This window comes from Panicum virgatum, chromosome 8N (genome assembly GCF_016808335.1).
Source record: "Panicum virgatum strain AP13 chromosome 8N, P.virgatum_v5, whole genome shotgun sequence".
NCBI classification, from domain to species: Eukaryota; Viridiplantae; Streptophyta; class Magnoliopsida; order Poales; family Poaceae; genus Panicum; species Panicum virgatum.
This window is the reverse complement of record NC_053152.1, coordinates 41,762,976-41,768,975: the sequence shown is the minus strand read 5'-3', so window position 1 is coordinate 41,768,975 and position 6,000 is coordinate 41,762,976. Positions and strand designations below refer to the sequence as shown.

Sequence of the window (6,000 nt, the reverse complement as noted above, 5' to 3'; positions counted from 1 at the left end):
CATCACATCGAATATTTTGACACATGCATGGAGTACTAAATGAAGTCTATTTATAAAACTTTTTACATGGATGAGCTGTAAATCGCGAGACGAATCTAATGAGCCTACTTAATCCATGATTTGCAATAATGATGCTACAGTAACTATACGCTAATCATGGATTAATTAACATTATTAGATTTATCTCGCGATTTACAACTCATCTGTGAAAAAAGTTTTATAAATAGACTTCATTTAGTACTTAAAATTAGTAAGATTCCATAAAAAAATTCGTTAGAACTAAACACGGCCGCAATGTGTTGCCCAAGCCTGCCCAACCACCATGGATCATGCATGGCTGGCCGTGTGTCCATGGGGACCCTAGCTAGGAAGAACAGTGAGCACACAGAGAGATCCAACAAAACAAGCTAGCATCAAAGTCCTCCTACGCAATTTCGTTTCAGAAAAGTCCTACGCAACACACGCCCATGTGGCAGGCAGGGCCCTCCGATCTGCCGGTGAAGGAAAACTGGGGAAAGGGATTGATGCGGCCGCCGGCCGGTGTGCGTCCACGGCGGCCGGGGATTGGGAAAGAAGAGAGACTCTAAGTCTAGATTCCTCGCTGCTCTCCCGGCCCATTTCTTCCTCTCGCCATGCCTAGACCCCCGTAGGCGCGTGCAAGCAGCAGCCGCCCGGTGGCCGAGGGCCCGCGTGTCGGGGGGAAGAGAGGCAACGGCGGTGCGCGTGCGTGTGCGTGCAGAGGACGGAGGGAAGGAGCAGGGGAAGCTGCTGCTGCTGCGCTGAAGATTTTCTGTTTCAGATTTGCGAGTTGATTTTAACAATTGTTTTCATTGTTATTATTATTATTTGTTTTAATAGTTGATTATTTCCTTGCTGTTTTATTAGGGGGATTCGTGGCTCGTGGGTCCAGGGGATACGTGCGATCTTGATCTTGAAGCTCCTTCCAGCAGAGTGTGTTCATGGAAATGGTCGGATCGGATGTGCTACTATAATAGTAGCAGGGTCAATAAATCTATACTATAAAGATTGAAATAATTGAAAATTTTAACCAAAATTAATCCCACCTTACTCTCACGAAGGGCCCATCGGCAGGGTTTTATTTCCCGACCGGTAACCGGTAACCGCCGGGCTCCGGTTCCGGTTTACTGGACCGGTTTGACCGGTTACCAGTCGGAACCGGTTGAATTCAAATTCAAATTCAAATAAATTCAAAAACTCCCGTGCAACCGGTTCCGACCGGTTTACCGGCCAGTTTGACCGGTTTACCGGCCGGTTTTACCGGTTTACCTGTCGATTTGACCGGTTTGAATTCAAATCCAAATTCAAAAGCCCCCATGCAACCAGTTTACCGGTCGGTTTGACCGGTTTGACCGGCCGGTTTGACTGGTGGGCCTTAATGGGCCGGCCCATTTTTTTTCTTTTTCTTTTTTGATTTAACTTTAAATCCCCGCAACCTATACTAAATGAACGATTTTTTGATAAAATTTGATATCATTACATTCATCGCAACTTAAAGTATTTTTAGGATTTTTTTAGAATTTTTTTCATTTTTTAAATTTAAATTTAAATTTTAAATTTTGACCGGTTGGGTACCGGGCGAAACCGGAACCGGCCCATCGGTCGGCTCTCAAAGTTTGACAGGACGACGGCAGACCGAAAAAAAATGGGCTCTAGCAAAATGATTCCGTCCGCTCTGGCCATTTTTTTTTCACCGAGCGTATCAGTCTACCCGCCCGCGTACCCACGGCATCTGCTCTCCCATCTCTCCCGCAATCACCGGCGCGCTGCGGGATCCGCACCATCGCGGCCACGCTCCGGTTCAGACCGCCGCCTCCACGCCGCTGGCGGCCGATTTGCGATCGAATCGAGCCGCCGGAGACCCCCTTCCTCCTCCGCCCCCCATGACGATCCGCTCTGATCTGTGCAGATAATTTGGCAGATAGAAGCACATGATCTACTTCTGCCGTAACCTTTGCTCTATCCGACAACGAGGCAAATGATGCCGTTCCATTTGAAGGTATGCAACATCTGCATATGTTTCTATCCAAAATGTTCAATTTACCATGCAACCGTTATATTCATCACATATTTCACAGTTAGGAAGATCAACAATTGTCACTGATGAGAATACGTTAAACCATATATTTCCATGCAAGCAAAGTGTTAGCTTAACCATATAACTTAAACCTTATATCATCAATGCCTATTGCAGTTTATTTGCCACCGTCAACTATTCCCACCAATGACTCTGAATGGGCAGAGCTCATTGTCAAGGAGATGTCCTCTGCTTCAGATTTGGTTGACATTTCCTAACACATTTTCTGCGCTAACTACTCAGGTTGGCCATATGATACAAGCTGAATCTGATAATGCTAAGAGGGATGAATACCTCAAGAGATTGATAAGCCTTCCTAATCAGGTTTCTTGTTTTGCATTCTAGCATGCACATTCACTATATCTATGAATTGATCTTGAATATGATTTTGAATTGGTTACCCTTTGGTCTTATGATTTACAAAAATGGGCAGAAATAATTGGACAGGCAAGCCAAAGCATTGATATCCTGAAGAACCAAGATGTTATCAGATCAGTTCTCAACATCTTACAGGTAATGTAATGGAGGCTGCGTGAATCCCTTTTTTTTTGCCTTATTCTATAAAGCTTCAACAATAATGCTGGGCAAATATATTGCTTTAAGACTTTAAGTTGCACATGATGCTCTGCAACGGTCAGCATCTGAACAACCTATGAAGTGTTCAATGGAGGTCAAGCAAATGCATTTGATTGTGCTAAGTTTCTGTCTTGTTAAGCCCACATTTTTTAATGTAAAAATGACTATTATATGGGTTTTGGATTCCATGAATTTTTTTGGCTGCCCACCATGTTTGGAAGAAGAATTTTTGGCTGTTAGAAGCGGAAAATTGTAATTAACAGGCCTAGGCCTTACCTAGATTTTAGCAGGCCTGCCATTACTATCGTCCAGTTGGCTCCTGGTGGTTATGGTAATTGGTCCAGCTGGAATATCTTTGGTACCACACTCACCAGTCTGATTCTGGCAAAAACCATCTCAAATATTGATTTATGTGTCTTATTTATCCTTAGTCAAACTTAAGAAATCATTGTGGTTTGAAACTGGCTGGGTTTAACAATATGGGAAATGGACTAATTCAGTAAAGTGTACGTTGGAATCAGTCAGTCGAATCCCAGCTCCACTGGGATATGTTGGGAGCTGATAGCTCTGTTGTTTTCTGACACTTTTCTTGTATTCCATCAGGAATATTCAGGATGATATAAGTTGAACTTCCATTGTTCAAACTCGCAAGTCATTATGAGAAATTTTTTATTATGTTCAGCTTGGTATATTCTATAATGCTTTTTTTGGCTTAAGTTTTCTTCCATAACTTTCTATATTGTATAGCCAAATACGCAGTCTAGGTCACAAAAGGAAGGGTCAGAAGCAGAACAATTTTGAAGCTTACTGGGAGGAAAATCCGAGTATTCAAGCCAAAAAATGGTGCGAGAAGTTGAAAGTGATCCCCATCTTTTCTCATGCATCCTGTCAAAAGGTAATCAATAATGTAGATCCATATATAGTTTTGTTAGGAAGTTATCCACGTTAAGGTTTCAATACATACTGATCTCATTCTGATGTTCTCTTTTAATGTTCGTAATCTGTTGGGGTCCAGGAAGGCAATTTGAAGGTTAGCACATTAAAACTGTACTTTAGTATGTTATGTCGTACTCTTTTCCCTCTTTTACATTCAAAATTTTTATTTGAATCTATTCAGCAGGTCAAGGGAATACACCACTTTACTCAAGATGATCTAATGACAGAAGATGTTTTCGTTCTGGACTGTCCCACGAGCATATTTGTTTGGGTTGGTCAACAGGTGGATGTCACACGAGTATTACATGAAGCATGTTAGAATTCGACTCAGGTTAGGACAAAACCCAATGGTTGTTAAACCAGTATATTATCTTGGTAATAACTCGTTAATCATAATCCAATGAATTGGCTTCGAGGAGCTATCTTAGTCAAATTCATTTCGATGCAAATATTCTAATAATACCTAACTGTAATACTCATGATGGATCCAGGCTGACATAGGCAATGCTGCATCATTTTATTCTTGTTTGATTTCTTGGATTATTCCATTGTCCCAAGATATGTGAATCCTTGTTGTTTGTTGTTTAAATATATTTTCTTTAAATATATTTTTAAATATATTTTCTTTAAAGACATGTGGCTCGTGAATCACCACTATATTTATTAGCAAAAAATAATTTAAATCAAATGAACCTAGAGGACTATGGACCGGATGGTATATAAGACGATGAAGCACGTGTATTTCATCACTAAGCTTAGCTGCTAATCCATTTGAACTGACTAACAGTAATAAGTTTTGCTTCATAAATTATTAATTCTTTTCAGTATGAATATGCTGGAGATCCAAATATTGGCTCCAAACCTTAGATCAATATGATGTGCGTGGTGTGAGCCAGACATTTATATGGGCCATATTTGCTGGAGTGCTGTTGCGTTCATGGGCCGATGAATGAACAACCCAATTTTTTATTTTATTTACTTGCATTTTATAATTTATTTCTTAGTGGAGTTCAATGATGTAGCATGTTTGGATTCTAAAGGAGCCAAATCTACAGTGAAGTACTTGTATGACTATACGATGAGCGGCTCGAGTCATTACGAAATCCCGTCTGCAGATTCTTAGAAGTTGCTCAATTAGATTGTATTTATATTGCATTGCTATGATATACCAATAAATAAATTAAATGTTAGTAGTTCTGATCCAATCCAATTATTTTTAAACAATTGTTCTTTCAAACACGTGCTTGTGGCACGTGCATCTCCACTAGTTCGTAATAATGGAGAATGATTTTCAAAACAATTTTGAAAACATAATTACATATTTATTTGGTTATTTCTGGAGATAATGGTCATATCTAGGTTTGATTTATTGCCGGAGGCCACGCTGGATCTGGAAATAGCAAATAAATAAATAATTACTCCCTTTGTACCCGTATATAAGGCGTAACCTCCTCTGGTTCAAAGACCAATGAATGTATTTAATTCTTTCTATCAATGTTAGTATTTCTATATCGATGTTGTATCTCCAGAGAGAGCACGTACTATACACATGGGACTTGTGCGAAAAGTGATTATATCATGAGACGGAGGGAGTAAGAACCAAGGAAGAGGCATGTAGATGTCGGTACTCGTCAGGGGTGGCGTATATAGTACATGTATTTACCTACGTAAATAGATTAAGGAGGTGTACTTTTACCCGAAAAAAAACGATTAAGGAGATGTACGGTACATGTGTTATAATGGGTCAAAGTAATGATTACAAGCTCTACGTTGTTACTTGGAGCTTGATCATGCATGTATGTGAAGCCTCTTCAAACAACTTCAAAGGCAGGCAGGCAGGCAGGCACGCATGCATGCATGATGCATGGCACGCTTTTCGCATGCCTTTGCCTGCCCGTCGTCCAATCCGTGTGCACCATCATCATTCAGCTTGGGCAACGACAGTACACGGCATCCATGCAGGGACCCAGCAATCCGACCGACGACCAAAAAGAACGCACGGCTTGAAATGCGCGCGCGCGCGCACACACACTCTCGTTTAAAAAAAAAGAAAAAAAGAAATTCACACGTATTATTTCAAAGAAAAATAATCTTCTCCAATTATCTTTCCGCTTGGTCAAATCAGCATCATTCATCGTGTACGTGTACATACACACAGGGACATTGCACATGACTGGTTATGTTCTGTTGATGCCTACATTTATATATATGCATATATTCGCATGTATCAAGTAATATCGTAGGTTATTCCAATTTTCTTAAAAAGTCAAACTATTTTTACGTCTGATCAAAATTATAGAAAAAACTATAAAAATTTATAGCACCGAATGAATTGATATACTATGAAAGTATATTTAATGAAAAATCTAATCATAATTTTGGTATTGTAAATG

At 40.1% G+C, this 6,000-nt stretch overlaps 1 long non-coding RNA gene across 2 annotated transcripts; it reads left to right on the top strand.

Annotated features, from left to right (window-relative positions):
• The first annotated feature begins 1,702 nt into the window (after positions 1-1,702).
• On the top strand, positions 1,703-4,150 carry LOC120686401. 2 transcript variants are annotated; one of them, XR_005680162.1, is made up of 6 exons: positions 1,703-2,017; positions 2,339-2,419; positions 2,529-2,608; positions 3,419-3,566; positions 3,687-3,701; positions 3,792-4,150. It is a non-coding gene; the product is annotated as an uncharacterized LOC120686401 (long non-coding RNA). The 2 variants fall into 2 exon arrangements; XR_005680161.1 differs by having other exon boundaries at positions 3,789-4,150.
• The last annotated feature ends 1,850 nt before the right edge of the window (positions 4,151-6,000 follow it).